This window comes from Leucopleurus acutus (genome assembly GCF_964270905.1).
Source record: "Leucopleurus acutus genome assembly, chromosome: 2".
NCBI classification, from domain to species: Eukaryota; Metazoa; Chordata; class Mammalia; order Artiodactyla; family Delphinidae; genus Leucopleurus; species Leucopleurus acutus.
In genome coordinates, this window is record NC_139143.1 from 123,053,500 (window position 1) to 123,070,243 (window position 16,744).

Consider the following 16,744-nt stretch of genomic DNA (forward strand, 5'->3'; position numbering starts at 1 on the left):
TCAATGTATGAAATACAGTTAATCCTTGAAAACTATGGGGGTTAGTCTGTATATAATTTATAGTCTGACCTCCATATCCACAGTTCCTCCACATCTTCAGATTCAACCAACCACCAACCCTGTGTATTTACTATTAAAAAATATTGGCATATAAGTGCATCTGCACAGTTCAAACCTTCATTTTTCAAGGGTCAACCGTGTTTATAATGACTCTGTTCATTTCCTTGTCTACTAATTCTAAAAACTGTGTCTGTTCTGGATTATATTTGATTTTTTTTTCCTCATTATAGGAGTGTCATATTTTCCTGTGTTGCATGACTGGTAATGTTACATTGGATCCTAGTCATAGTAAATTGTATCTTTTTGGGTGCTGTATATTTTTGAATTTCTATATTCTTGAGTTTTGTTCTAGAATTTAGATAAATTAATTGGAAATTGATCCTTTTGGATCTTGCTACAAAGATTTCCTAGTTGGTATGAAACGTGCATTCCTAGAACTAATTATGTCCACTATGGAATATTCTGTGCTCACATTACTGGGTACTCTGTACAATTCCCTATAAATTAGGTTTTCCAGTGTGCCTAGTGGAGACAGGCATGACTCTAGATGGCCAGTGTGAGTACTGGGCACTGTTCCATTTAATCCTTTTGGACTGTTTTTCTCCAAACTTGTATCATTTCCTCACATAGATGAGATGACCAGTACTCTGCTGAATTCACAAGGGGCACCTTCTGCTGTTCTCTGGCATTCTCCCTCTCTGAAACTCTCTCCCCTTGCTACACAGTCCTGTTGTCTTTAGCCACTTTTGGTATTTCCAGGCTCTCAGCTCCATTTATATAACTCAGGGAGCCTGCCAGACTCTGCCTGAGGTTTTCCTCCTTGTGCAATGACCTGGAAATTCTCTCAAGGCAATAAGTTGGGAAACTAGGACTCATTTCATTTATCCCATTTCTCTGGGATCACTGTCTTGAATTGCCTGATAAACCGTAGTTTTATGTATTTTTTTCTTGATTTGTGTTTGTTTCAGACAGGAGAGTACCTAATATTCTATCTTGACCAGAAAGAGATATCTGAATTAATTTTACAAACTCTACTGTTTGGATGATTTAATTCTACTTCATCATAGAATTCACCTATGTGCTGAATTTTTCACAAGGGAGAGAAGTTTCATAGTTTTCACGTTTGTTTATATATAAGTCATCATACTGAAGATGGATTCCTTAAGGACCCATGACTTACTCTTGTTTTTTTATCCCTGGAATCTAGCAAAATGCCTAGCATATAGTAGATTTTGATTGATGGGCCTATATGAATAGAGGACCGAATGAAAGAATGTAACGGAGAAAATAAAGAGTTTGGTGTTGAATTTCCATCTCTTCTGTACTGAATTGTTTATGTCCCACCAAAATTCATATGTTGAAGCCCCAAAGCCCTAGTGTGGCTGTATTTGGAGATGGAGTCCCTATGGAAGTAATGAAGGATAAAGGAGGTCATTTTAGGGTGATGTACTAATCCAGTAGGATTAGTGTCCTTATAAGAAGAAACACCAGACAGTTTGCTCTCTCTCCCTTTCCGCATGCACACACAAAAAGGCATGTGACCACACAGTGAGAATGTGGTCATCTACAAGCCAGAAAAAAAGCCCTCACCAGACAGTGACCATACTAGCACTTTGATCTCAGACTTCCAGCCTCCAGAAGTATGAGAAAATAAATTTCTGTTCTTTAAGCCACCCAATCTATGGTATTTTGTTATGGCAGCCTGAGCATACAAATATACCATCTAAACTTGGGAAATATTGAAGAAAAATGAAAAAAATATTGAGAAAAAATACCAATGGGAATCACTTAAATGATTGAGAGTCTTCATAAGTCCTATTTAATGACTAAAATTTATGAAAACTCAATTCTCCAAAACAGAAGTTTTTTATATGTGCCTCTTTTAATAGTCACCTCTTCTTATTTTAATTAAATCACATTAGAGAAGAATATAGTCTAATTTTTATTTAAAAGGAACTTTCCATAAAATGACACAATCAGTCCCAGAATAGTAACTTTTTACATTAAACTCACTTCCAGTTGGCATTCCTGAATTTCTGGAACCATGTATCAGAAATGATGTGAAAGAACCTAATGCTGGATGATAACCAACAGATGGAAGTTTTTGCTGTTTTGACCCCAGGTGAAGATAGTTCACTGTGCACTTCTTAATTATATTTAAAATTTTTTATTTGAACATTAACAAGGACACATATCTTAAGAAAAAAAGTCAATTATTAAATTGATAATGTTTGAACCTGACTCTTGTTTTGCTGCTTTATTTTTTTTAAAGACCATCTAGGATCAGTTTTGTTTTAAATAGACCATAAGAAATGTGTGGACCCTCTGCTGGAGTTGCATTAGAGCCCTGGGACTGAAACAAACTTTAAGAAGTCCTCTGGCATATCCTACTATTAATATTTTAAAAATTAACTACTTTAAGAAAGAATTAGTATTAATACTACCCAACACCTTTGTGTGTATACTTCTTTTGAGTTTACAAAGCACTGAGAATTTATAAAGCTCCATAAAATCAATCTTCACTGTAATTCTCAGATATATATGGCAAGTAATGGCCTCATTTTACAAACGAGAGAACAGTAACTGGAAGAAGATAAATGATCTATCTCTGGCCTCCCCATTAAAAAGTGGTAAGGGCAGGTTATAACTCAGACCATGCTCAGATTTCTGCTCTGGTCTTAGGCCTATATCATGGACAGCCTAATTAATTAACAATTAATTACCAATTGTTGTACAGTTGTACAGTACAGATAGGTTGTACAGTTGCAAATCCAGATTCATAGTCTACTCTGAAAGAAACCTATTTACTACTTTCCATCTGACATTAACAACATCACCCAAATTAAATTTGATAATATTTAAAATATTATTTTTGAATCAGAAAGGCAGAATTTTTTTCTTAGAATATTATAACTGTGGTCTCACATAGACAGAGGATTGCCAGGAATAGCTCCTCATGACTGATGTGGTAAAGTTTCAAAAAGTTTTAAAATACCTTTGATAGTAATAGAAATTATAGTATTGTAAAGGAACTTTATTTCAGAAAGTTTTCTAAAAGAAATACCATTAGCAATGGACAAATATAACAAATGGTTAATGATCCAAATTGGAGAAGATGGAAGGAGTAATGAGGTATCCTAGAGGAATCTTCCTTTATTTATTAGTTTAAGGAGGATACAGGCTTCAAATTGGGTTCTTGGCAGGGAGGAAAAGAGAGAAATCCTCTTTAATTCCCATGATGCTATTGTGACACTGAATACTGTTTCTCAATTACAACAAAATGCAATATATCAAAGCAACATAGTATGTGACTTAAAGTAGATGGAAGAATTGTCTAATTCAGAAAAAGTCTGCTTAAAATTTCTTGTCACTCTTTTCTCCCCTCCCCCATTATATCTTCACACAGTGGAGGTGCTGAGTTACATTATAATTTCATTTGAGTTCAGATTATCATTCTGGGACACTAGTTACAAATAAGAGCCATATTTTAGATGGCATGAGAAAAACACAGCATGGCACCTTATAACTGTCAGCCCAAACGGAAGTTTCCCATTTTTCCCTTGATCAGTACTGGTTGGAACACCGTCTGGCACATGGCTAACACTGAACAACTGGTAGTGATTATTGTTATTACCCAATCTTCCTAAATGAGATTTTGTCAGTTCAGCACTTCACAAAATTTCTTTAACTAATCTGCAGTTCCTTGATTTTGTGAAACCTTCAACTTCATATACCCTGGAAAAGACTCTTTTCAGAACTCGATCAAGACACATGGCTGCTAGAAAAACGTTGTCATTCTAGCAGCCAAGTAGAAAGATTTATAACACAGTTGACTCGTAAAGCTTAGGGACAATTTACAGAAGACTTGCTAGCCTAGAAAGGATTACTGGCCAAATATTAAAGCTCTGTCCAACATTGTTTCTCTGAACACTTTAGAGATTTTATTATGCAAACTTATTTACTATTTAGCACATGACTACATATCACAAAATTATAAAATATATGAGACTCTACATTTTCTGACAAAAACATAATATTGTTTAAAATAATTCCTCTAAAAATAAGTTCTCTCTAATTCACGTAGTGTGCATACAGGAAATGAGGTATCTAGGCTCTCAATACATTATGTTTGATGGGATCTTAATTCAGCGTTTCCCATATTGGCATGGATAGTATGAAAACGGTGTTCTGTGTTCAAATTAATTTGATAATGGCTTTTAAACAAGCAAAACAAGTTTCTTTACTCCAGAATTTCTTAGAACCTGGGCTGTATGAGTACATATTATAAATCTCCTAGAGGGAGCTAAGGAGTATGCAACATTTGCTGAACACATTTGCCTGTGGAATATACACTTCAGGCACATTTACTAGCATGTCCTTAAGAAACAACCGTTGAGGATCTACTGTTTTCTACTGTTTTAGAAAGCAGTCATATTTTTGTGACCTTTCATAAGTGAATCATAGTTCAAATATGGAAACATACAATCTATGAATCACTGTTAATAAGGATACAACTCAGAGGGAAATACATTTTATTATTTCTCAATTATTAGATTATATTATTAGACCTCAAAGGATCTACAAAAACTTATAAATAGATTTATTAGGTTTTAGTTTTCCATGGAAAAGCCATAAAATTGCAGGTTAATATTTTACATTACCTAGTATATTTAATAATTTACAAAATATAAACCACATTTTGTTTTTAAAATTATTAAATAAATAGGGTTTGATATATTTAATATATCTTTTAATTTGGGAAGAAAACCTGAATTATGGATGAGGTACAGAATGAAGATGCAGAAGAAATTAAAATAATACATTATGATGGCAGAGTCAACATCCACCATGTTTCTTGCTCACCTGTAAAAGTTCTTAAAATAAACAATGAGGAATTTAATTGTCCAGGAAAAAAGGAAAAATAATATAAAATGAAGGAGGACCTTGTTGACTAAAACTGAACTTGTATCAGTATGAGCAGGGATTTTTTACATGCAGGGTGAAGTACAATCCTCATCATACATTTACCACTGGAAAGATTAGTATTAAGGGACTGGCTTTGGGTAGATGTTTCAAAGTCTAAAAAGACATTAAGAGGTTGATGTTGAAGAATTCATAGATTAAATTTTTGGAAATAAGATCTCATAACGAAAGCTTGAGAAGTCGGAGTTAATTAACTTTGGGAACTTTGAATGAGGGTAGACAACTATTTTCAGAATGATTTGGACTCAATCATTCTAAATGATAAGGAACTAAGAATATAACCATCACTAACACTGGAAGAAAAATAAGAATATAGCTTGGGAACATTCTTGGTATTTTAGATAGAAAAGAGGAGCATGAACTATTTACTACAAACCTGTAATGTAGTTGGCAATTATTTATTATTGAAATTCTATACTATCCTTTTTTTGAAAAAATGCATAAATATATTTACACACATAAACATATGCATATATGTAATATATAAGTATTGAATATATATATTCAATAGAAAATTAAAATCTTCAGATGTGAGTTGCTACCTTAACATTAGTTAGGAGTCTGCACAAGTGAGAATAATCTAATTTATGGACAACTCAAGCAATCCAAGGTTTTAATGATCAGTTTAACAGTGGAAAATTAGACGAAGCAGAGAAAGAGAAGAATTATGATAAAGAGTAACAACAGCAGCAATGACCAACTTTAAAGTGTGCTTTGCAATACAGGGCAGTGAAATTGTATGAGTTTAGAATTAGGTTTGATTTCTAATTCTACTTTATTCATTTATTCACTTATTAGTAGTCATTTTAAAAGGACTAATAATCTCTATGAATAATTTCATATACAAAATGTGGAGAGTAATACATATATCCTTTGTAGGATTATTAGAAGAATTAGATATCCTGTAGATAAAATATCTGGTTAATAATAATATCACTGTTTATTGATAATCTACTATGTGTTTCAAAATTAATTTCATGAAGTTAATTGAGACTCAGAAAAATAGAGGTACAAATAACAAGAGAAATGCCTGAGATCTGAATCCAGCTCTCCTGACTTCTACTTCAGTACCCTGTCTACTACACCAGAGCAGCTTCTCTTTATTTTTTATAGTTCATCATAGTTTCACATTTCCTTTGTTGAGAATTTTTCATTTTTTAACCTTATTATATTTTTATGTATTATCTTTATTCATAAATTATAAGCTTTTAAAAGCTCATCCATATTTATCTCTCTCATTTTATTGCAAAGATGATTTAAATATCATAGTTGTTCCAAAATGCCTATTGAATGAATAAAATAATGAATTAGAAAAGAATGGCTACAATAATTAAATTCCCTTTCAATGGATCCAAGAACCCAACTAATTCTGAATTCTTCCTTAGTGAATGCTACACTGATGTGAGCTTGCAGAAATTAAAATCATTATAAATATCTCAACTTTACCTTTTGGCAAAAACCACTTAGATATGTACTCATAATGCTAATTTGAACTTTACATTTAATGCTTCTTTATTCCCATTGATACTAGCACTAATTTTCCACAGTACTTGAAAGTTTAAAACTATTGTAATTGTAGAAAAAAAATTAACAGAAAAAAAAATTCAGTCTCACATTTTTAGCAGGCTCTCATGCAGTTCATTAATAAAATGCTGAAAAATATACCAAGCAACATTTTGGAACAAAAATCAAAAAAAAATTCCTCTATGGACACATATCACACATTTAAAATCTTAATTGAGATGTGTGAAGTTAATCATTAAATTGCAATAGGAAGACAGAGTCTTCTCTGGTTAACAAATAGATTAGATTTCTAAAGGAGTTATGTGTGTATGTGTGTATATATATATATATATATATATATATATATATATATATGAATATCATATATACAAAGGATATTATAATGTGGTTGGTATTATGCTAGAAAAGATAGATTATAAATTTCAAATAATATTTTAAGAAACAAACATTAAAATCTTGGAGAACTATTTTAAAGAAGGGAAAGAAAATGAGAAGTTTGTTTCTGATTTTGTCAGAGTTACAAAATCCAAGGAAAGGAATTGGGCTGAATCATTTCTCTAACCTACAATCGAAGGCTAATGGGAAACAGCTGAGTGATGATTACTGTGAAGAGATGACACCAAATGAAATGGAGACATCTGAAAGTACTCAAGCTCATACCACTAAATGGTGGCATATGTAAATTCTATTGTAGTCTTTGAAAGCTTATGATTAAGTGCTCAAACAGCACAGTAGCAAATCTTTTCCTCTCCTACAGTCCATGTTGAAATCTTCATGCTAATTAGTATTAGGGGCAAATGTCACATATGGATTTAAGTGGAAATTTCTGAAGGATATAAAATACAGATTCTGTATTTGATTGAAAATTGTTAAAGAGAAGCACAAGGAAAAAAATCACCCTGTGTGGAGATTGTTAAGACAAAATCAATAGCTCTTTGGGGGACCTTATTAATTTAATTTTATCCAGGCTCATGTATAACACCTAACATTTTTGTGAAACTGCAGTCCTAACAATACAGAGCCAGTCAGAATATAGAGATGAAATATCACACTGGGAGACCCAGGAATGTTAAGATATGGTTATAACCAATCTCTAAGTAAGGGAGCTGACCAACGTATACATAATCAGTTTTTCCTTTAGCTGCCATTATTATTCTTACATATCCTTATTTACTTTTAAGTACAGAAAGTGTTCAGTAATTGTTCTGTTTTTAGCTAGTACTTTTGATTTTTGGCAGAAATATCAAGCCATAGGAGCTCATGCAAGGTATTGTCAAAAACCCATGACCATCAGAATAAATGAGATTATTTAATCTATATACAAGTTTTATTGTATATTCAATAAAACACTCTATATTAGGGATTGTGTGGATCTAAAAGAATTATAATATGAGATCTGTTACTGTAAAATGCTTGTAATTTAAGTGGGTATATAAGATAAAATGAATCTTCCATCTACCAGCTGTAGCCAATAAGTACATAAGTAATCTTATGTACTCATTCCTCCCATTCAATCACAAAGTCCTCTTGGCGTGATCTTTAAAATTTATTTCCAATCTTTCCATATCTTTGCCAGCACTACACTCTAAGTTTCCATTATTCTCTCCAGGAATAATGTCAGAGCTTTCTAAAAGATAACTATGTTGACTGTCCAGCCCCCTCTTTCTTACTTCCCTCTTCCCCTTAATTTGTCCTATAAAAACAGGAAGAGTAAAATTTTCAAGATAAATTCTCTCCCTACTGAAACTCCATCCCGGATTTTCCACCAAACTTGGAATAAATCCAAACTCATAGCCATGGCCTTTATGGCTTTAAATAAATTCACCTCTTCCTATCTATTCAAACTTACTTCCGACCACTTTTACTTTCTCCCATTGTATGATCCATATAAACCTTCCTTCTGGTTCTGAATACAGTGTATTTATAATTTCTCTAGGATCTTTACATTAGCTATGTGAGTTAACTAGAATGTGCTTCTCTTGATGAGTACTTGGCTGTCTGCTTCATATGATGTATGTCTCAGCTTAAACATTTTCTCCTTTGGTAAGCTGTATTATTTAAATAGTGATGTATAACAAATTATACCATCAATTAAAACAAACACTTATTATATCACAGTTGTTATGGATCAGAAATGACTTAGAGTGGCTTAATTGAGTTATCTGGCTTAGGGTCTCTCACAAGTTATGGTCAAGATATCAGCCAGAGCTACAGCTTGACTGGGGGAGGATTCACTTCCATGCTCACTCCTGTGGCTGTTGGAAGACCTCAGGTATGCACTGGTTATTGACCAGAGACATTAGTTTCTCATCAAATGGGTCTCTTTATAGGACTTTGTAAAACATGGCAGCTAGTCTCCCTCAGATTGAGCCAGCAAAAGAGGGAGAGCCCTCTCTTCCAGCCCAAGATGGGAGTCATAGTCTTCTTTTTAGCAAAATCTTGGAGAAATGACATTTTATCACTTTTACTTAATTCTATTTATTAGAATCTACTCAAAAGTCTAACCCACACTCAAGGAGAAGGTTTTATGCAAGAGTGTAAACACCAAAAAGTGAGGATCATTTGGGGCAATCTCTGTCTACATCAGTCTGTCCTAAGACCCTCAATAACTCATGTTTTTCCCATATGCAAAATACACCACAACCCAAGGTTTCCAAAAGTCTATCACAAGAGCTTAAAATTCAGAATCTTTTTTGTTTAAGTCTGGTGTAGATGTGGATGAAGCTCCTCAAGAGTAGCTACTTAAGTACAGCTATTTGAGTGTGGTTCCCCTTGATCTGTAGAATTATGAAACTAAAGAGACAATACATGCTCTCCCTCCACACACATTCAAAATACTGTGGTGGGACAGGCAAAGTATAACTATTACAAACATTCATCTTCAAGAATGAGACACAAAGAAGTCACTGGTCTGTAGCAATTCTGAAATCCATTCAGGTAAATGTTGAAAATTCCTTAATCAGTTTTCAAATCTTGAAAAAAAAATTTAGATGCACAGCTCTACACTCTGAGGTCTTGATTCTACTCTCTGATTATTCTTTCTTTTTCATGAAAGGCATCATGTGCTTTCAGATTAGTAGCTTACTCAGCCTACTTCCTGCCAGTAGAATTGTGGGGGTCCAACTACCTCTTTCCTTTTATACTATTACTCTGTCTCCTTCATTCTATGGTAGTAGTACTTCTACTAATATAATTCTTTCAAAAACTTTGTGGGCCACTTATGAATCTCATTGGCATTTACTCAAAAGCTGCATCTACAGAACTCTCCTAGACACCCCTCCTTAACAAAGAGTTTTCCTGAGATGATTGCTGGACAATGCCTGTAAACTTTTTAAAGATCTTATTGCTTAATGGAGAGAATCTGTGAGACACATCTTTGATCTCTCTAGGGACTTTTTGTGTGATTGATTAGTACACTGAGACAAAACCTTTGGGCTTTTGTAGGTCTTAACAAAAGTTTCACAGTCACGTCATCAGCTTCTTTAGGCCATGTTTTTCAAGCAATACCCTGGATTTGATGTTTTCTCAGACATTTATTTATTTTTATCATCATTTGCTATGTGGAGAGACTAAGAATGTTCAAAAGCATCAAGCCATGGCTGGTTTTGTTTACCAGTCCTCCCTCTATTTAACTCCCTCATCTTGCATTTTACTTTAAACAACAAAAAGAAACCACATGGCATTTTCAACACTTTGTTACGAAATCCCCTTAGCTATAACACCTAGTTCTTTGGGAACATATTCTATGTTCCATATAACTTTCCACAGCAATGCTGCTAAATATTCTGCCAATATTACCTGAGTTTTCTATAAGATTTTCTTCAGTTTTGTGTCAGTCCTCACCTGCAGCATCCTCGGAGACCAAAGTTCTATGAACAGTGTGTTCAAGATGTTTTAAGCTTTCAGCAGGAATAAAGACGCAGACCTACTAGAGAACGGACTTGAGGTTATGGGGAGGGGGAAGGGTGAGCTGTGACAGGGCGAGAGAGAGTCATGGACATATACACACTAACAAACGTAGTAAGGTAGATAGCTAGTGGGAAGCAGCCGTATGGCACAAGGATATTGGCTCAGTGCTTTGTGACAGCCTGGAGGGGTGGGATAGGGAGGGTGGGAGGGAGGGAGATGCAAGACATATGGGAACATATGTATATGTATAACTGATTCACTTTGTTATAAAGCAGAAACTAACACACCATTGTAAAGCAATTATACCCCAATAAAGATGTTAAAAAAAAAAGTTTCCTCAAAACTCACTGCCCAATCCAAAACTCCTTCCTAATTTTTGATATTTGTTATGGAAGCATTTCAATTCCAAGCACCCAAATATGAATTTGTTGGCTATTACTGTGTAACCAACATGAAAACATGTAACATCTTAGAACAAGAAATAATTCTTACCTCTGGTTTCTGTGGATCAGGAATTCAGGTGTAGCTAACCAGGTGACTCTGACTCAATGTCTCTCATGTCACAATCAAAATGTCAGCCAGAACTGCAGTCATTCTTGTGTTTGATTAGAAGAGAAATCCTCTTACAAGCTCACACATGTGGCTGTTGTCAGGTGTCAGATCCTCACAGGTTGTTGGCCAGACTCTACTTCTATGCCATGTATGCTTTCCAGAGAGTGAGACCAAAAGAGAGACACAGTCTTTTTGTAACCTAATCTCAAAAGTGATACTCCATCAATTTTGTATTCTTTATTAGAAGTGAGTCAATAAGTTCAGTCCACATTCAAAGGGGCGTATTTACAATGGTACAAAGACCAGAAGGTGGGAATCACTGGGGGACATCTGAGAGGTTACTCACTGCAGAGGTCACTTGTGATGATCCTATATAAAGTAACCACTCAGTCACTCCTTGTGTCATCCAATATTAATTCTCTGCATTCTACTTTTTATCTGATACCTTTGGGTTTTTATTTATGTCTGCCCTCATCTCAATGTCACAAATTAGAGCACAGGCCTAGGCTGAGAAAACAGACAGAAGAAAGTTAATGCAAAACTTTATAAAGTATGTCAAGGGGGAATGACATGATCAGATCTGCATTTTAGACTCAGAAAAGTGAGGCTAAAACAAGTCCAATGTAGCATAGAGTCAAAGTCCACTCATCAAATACGAGAAATGTTTGGCATAAAAGATAGGAATTAATTCATCTTTCATGAATGCGGCTATCTAGGTTTTAGAAGGCATAGAGTTAGAAGAAAATTTTAAATTGAGCAAATAATATGAGAGAGGTTTGGAGAAGAAAATGTCTATTCAGAAACTGTAGAATTTGACAGGAGCACGGAGAATACTGAGAGAACAAGATGATTATATACAAAACTGAGACATTGTCTTAATAGGTAATTGGGATGAATGTTTGAAAAAAATAATTAGCTCATCTGTTTATAGCCACCCTACTAAATTGTCTCTAATTATGGATTGGAGCTTTATTGCCTTGGGTTGGAGATCCTTCTTAATAATGGCAAAGGCTCAAGGACAGATCCAGGAAATGAAGCAGGTTGGGGGGTTATCCAGTGTGGTCTACATTTAATAATTGTATCAGAGACAGTTTTGGGGATATTAGGACAAGACTCTCATATAAAATAAGAAGAGAAGGAAGTAGATTATTCAGAGTAACTTTAAAGTACCTTAGGAATATTAGAAAATATGGCCAGATGATCATCTTGAAATCTATGGAAAGGGAGCTAGCCTTTTTGCAGAGCTCTCAGTATCACCCAAGTGGAGCCCAAGCTGTCTAGAAGGGATTTTCAACAACTCAACATTCCCTTAATTTGTTCATATTAAGAGCTCAGCACACATTTTGTTAAATAGAATTAGGTTGTGACTCTAGTTCTGTAATGGACTCCTCAATATGACTGAAACAATCCTGCTTGGTACTTATAATTTAGTCTGGCATGTGATGTGGCATATAAGATTAATGTTATTATTTGTACTCAACATCTGGGGGAAAAGTAGGCCATTTCAAATTATCCTATAGGCTGCTTTTTGAGTCAAACTACTAGAATAAATGATAGTTCTTTCTTTTCTCTCTAGACCACAATACTTCTAGCTCACAAAATCATTATAATGATTTTGCATGAGAAATTGAGAATATTATAAAAGTTATGCTTTTATAATGATACTGTAAATTGCTTCAGACCCAACTGAAAAAGTTTTTTTTAATTTATAGAGTTAAAAAAAATCAAAACAGATGGCTTTTGCAATACTTGTCACCCTTTGTTTACCACATATCATTTATAACATGGCATGAATGAAGCATGTATGTATTTTTAGTGGTGATATTTTTGGACAGAAAATTAATATTTCATTCAGGCCTTAGAGGTGTTAATATTTTAAATACTGATTAAATTTATATGTATACATTTATAACAAGTGTTCCATTGAGCAAGAATATTCCATCTTCTTGGTTTAGAATTTTTAGAAACAAAAAAATATGTATACATGCTGTATTTTAAAAAAGGTTATTTAAGTGGGTTAAATTAGGCTAACAAATAATTTACGATTTAAACTCCATGGGAAGTATAGTTGACTAAGGAAAAAATAAAAAGCAATAATACCCTGAGATATATGTGTTAAAAATGTGAACAACAAGCAAAAGCTTATATCAAAAAACTGTTTTTCAGACCTAGGTATTTTATAGAGATAAGAGGCTCCGCACCCCCAAAATTGTAGAAAATAATTTGATATACTTTTTCTAAGCATTATTAAAATTATCTAAAGATTTTTAAGAGAATTTTTAGAACAAGGGTAGATACAGGTACCCCCTGCTTTTCAAAAATTTGCTGCATGCCACTTAGCTTTTATGAAAGACTGACATTAGTACCTGTTTTTTTCTAATCAAAGGAAAAATCCAAAGAGGATTTTCCCTTTTATGCACAAAGGCAAAAATTGAAAATAGTGTTCAGGGTTTGTTTTGCAGTGAGCTGTTATAGAGGCAGCATGCAGCTAGAGTAGCACCACAAAACTCCTTCCCCAGGAACTACACTTAGCATCTCAGTGATCAAGCTGCCATAGATTTGAACTCTGTCTGTGAGCATCTGTGCTTTATCTTGGTTTCTTTTGTGCATCCATTAGCAAGATGTGCCCTAAGGTAATTGTTTCTTTGCCTTATGCCATGTCAACCTACAAAAGGTTTAATAGGAATGCTCTATTTTTGGATAGGGAGGAAAACCTGATGTACTTCATTACACTTCAATCAAGCAGATACAATTATAATTATATCCACATTGGTAAATACTATGTAACTGAAAGTTGCCAACACATTCATTATTACTGTGTCTTTGCTAATATATATATATATATATATATATATATATATATATATATATATATATATATAAACACAGTATATTGGTCAAGGGCATGCCATATGAATATATATGCTTACTTTCTCCACTCTGTTCTGAATTGTGTTATCATTCTATTGCTCACAGATAATTTCTCTTTTATATATAGGTTTTCAAACTTAGAGCTATAATAAATCTAAAGGAATAACATCAACCAAAACCACTTTGTGCTGCTTTTCTGTGTAATTCATTTTTTGAGTTCCAAATAAAACTTGAACATTGTAAACATCACTGACAAGATTTGGACAAAGACCCCGATGGGTCCTTTTCTCTCCCAGCTAAAGGAATAGTCAGTGATCTTTGCTGACACTTCACTATCCTGGATTACTTCCCTCCAAACCACCTATAAATACTACTCCTTCTGAAGGCCCCCAGTCTGAAAGTTTAGCTGGGGCTTTTTTCACTTTTATAATGAATTTATAGAGGATGTGTTGACATGATCTTACCAAAAACTCTGTTGTAGCAAGGAAGAAGTTAGGAAGAAAAAAATGAATTTCTTTGTTCAAAACAGAACAAATCCAATGGTTTTACAAACTGCAGTAACTAAATAATATGTCATTGATTCCAGTGTGAATAATAAAGGTATTCAGGGACTGTTCTCCTCATATGAGGTTTCAGTTTCCAATATCTAGCAATCTGGATACTTGCCATGGTAATAATCACTTCATGTGTGTCACAAACCACTTCAAAGTAAAGAAACAGTATAATGGAAAATACTTTCAAGAGCAGTTCATGAAACTGAATAACTGGAACGTACATTTATATCTTATAACATCAAATATCATGTTTGTTCTTAACATTACAATTTCAGTGGACTCAACTCTTCCAGTTTAAACAAGTCTTCTCTAATTTATAATGAATATCACTCTCACTACAATGTATTAGCCTCCAGCATGACCACTTGTTGAGCTGTCACTCAAGTAAAGTGGAAAGTTTTGAAATTACCCATGAAATGCATTTTGATAGTTTATATAAAAGAGAATCATATTGTTTATTACAGAAGTCTTAAGCCAAATGCTTTAAAGCATTAATTTTATTTTATTTTTTTCTGGAAACAATTTTTCAGTTTAGAGTCTATCCTGATTTGAAATACTCCAGAGACAACAATGCTATCATTTTCTTTAAAGAACTTTTTCAATGTTTATACTGTCAATAAAATTAAAATCCTGCTAATATCTAACCAGTAATTCATTAGTTTTATCCCTTTTCACATACTTAATGATGGCATGATCACAAAGGTTAGTAAAATAAGCAAAGCTGTTGCTTTGATTATTTTAAAGCTATTCTAAAGCTATTGCTTTAGCATGCTTATTTTATTTTAAGTTTATTTTATTTAAAGCTATTCTAAAGCTATTTCTTTAGAATGCTTATGCTTATTTTAAAGCTATTCTAAAGCTATTGCTCTAACAAATAACAATATGGTCAAAATAATAACAAGAATGTACTTGATTATATATGCTTATATATAAGTGAAATAAATGACAACAATGATTCAAGGGATAGGAGAGAGCTATTAGGATTATTTTGTTATTATAAGGTACTCACACTACCTGTGAAGTGGCACAGTGTTATTTGAAAGTGGACTTGAATTAGTGTAAATGTACATTGCAAACTCTAGGTTGATCATTAAAAAAAGTTTGAAAAGAAGTATAAACTATATGTTAAGCAAGGAAAAAAAAGAATCATAATAAATGCTAAATTAAAACCATGACAGGCAAAAAAAGTGTATAAGAACAGGAACAAAGAACAAGAGTAACAAATAGAAAACAGTACCAAACCTGGTAAACATTAATCCAACTGTATCAATAATCACTTTGTATGTCAGTTGTCTAAGTGCACCAATTAAAAGACAGAGATTGATAAAGCAGCTCAAAAAACAGACCCAACTATGTATTGTCTACAAGGAACCCTTCTTAAATGTAAAGACATGTGTAGATTAAAAGTAAATGATTGAGAAAAATATACCATGATATACTAATCAAAAGAAAGCAGGAGTAGCCACTTTAATTTCAGACAGAATAGGCTTTAAATCAAAGAAAGTTATCAGGGAAAAAGAGGAGCATTATATAATGATAAAGGGGTCAGTCCTCCAAAGGACCTGACAATTTTTTTCTATTTTTTAAAGGCATGAAAATTATTTATGTGTATGTATTTAATAAGAGAGCATCAAAATGCATGAGGTAAAACCTGATAGAACTGAGAGGAGAAATAGAAGAATCCACTATCATACCTGGAGACTTCAACAACTTCTTTCAGAAATAGATGGATCCAACAGGGAGAAAGTTAGTAAGGACATAGTTGAACTCAACCACACTATCAATCAACTCAATACAATGGATATACACAGAATAGTTTATCCCACAACAGCAGAATACACTTTCTTGTGAAGCTCACAGAGAACATTCACCAAGATAGACCACATTATGGGACGTAAAACATACCTTAACAAACGTAAAGTAATAAAAGTTATGCAATGGCTACTCTAGGACCACAATGGAATTAAACTAGAAATTGACAACAGAAGATAACTGGAAAATCCCCAAATACATGGAGATTAAAAAACGTACTTCTAAATAGCACATGGGTCAAAGAAGAACTTTCAAGAGAAAGTTACATATATTTTGAACTAAATGAAAAAACACAACTTTTCAGAATTTTGGGGATGCACCAAAAGCAGTGCTTAGAAGGAAATTTATAGCACTGAATGTATTTATTAGAAAAAAAGAAATCTCTAAACTCAGTAATCTAAGCTTTAACCTTAGGAAACTAGAAAAAGAAGAGCAAATTAAATCCAAAGTAAGTGAAAGAAAAGAAATAAAAATCAGAA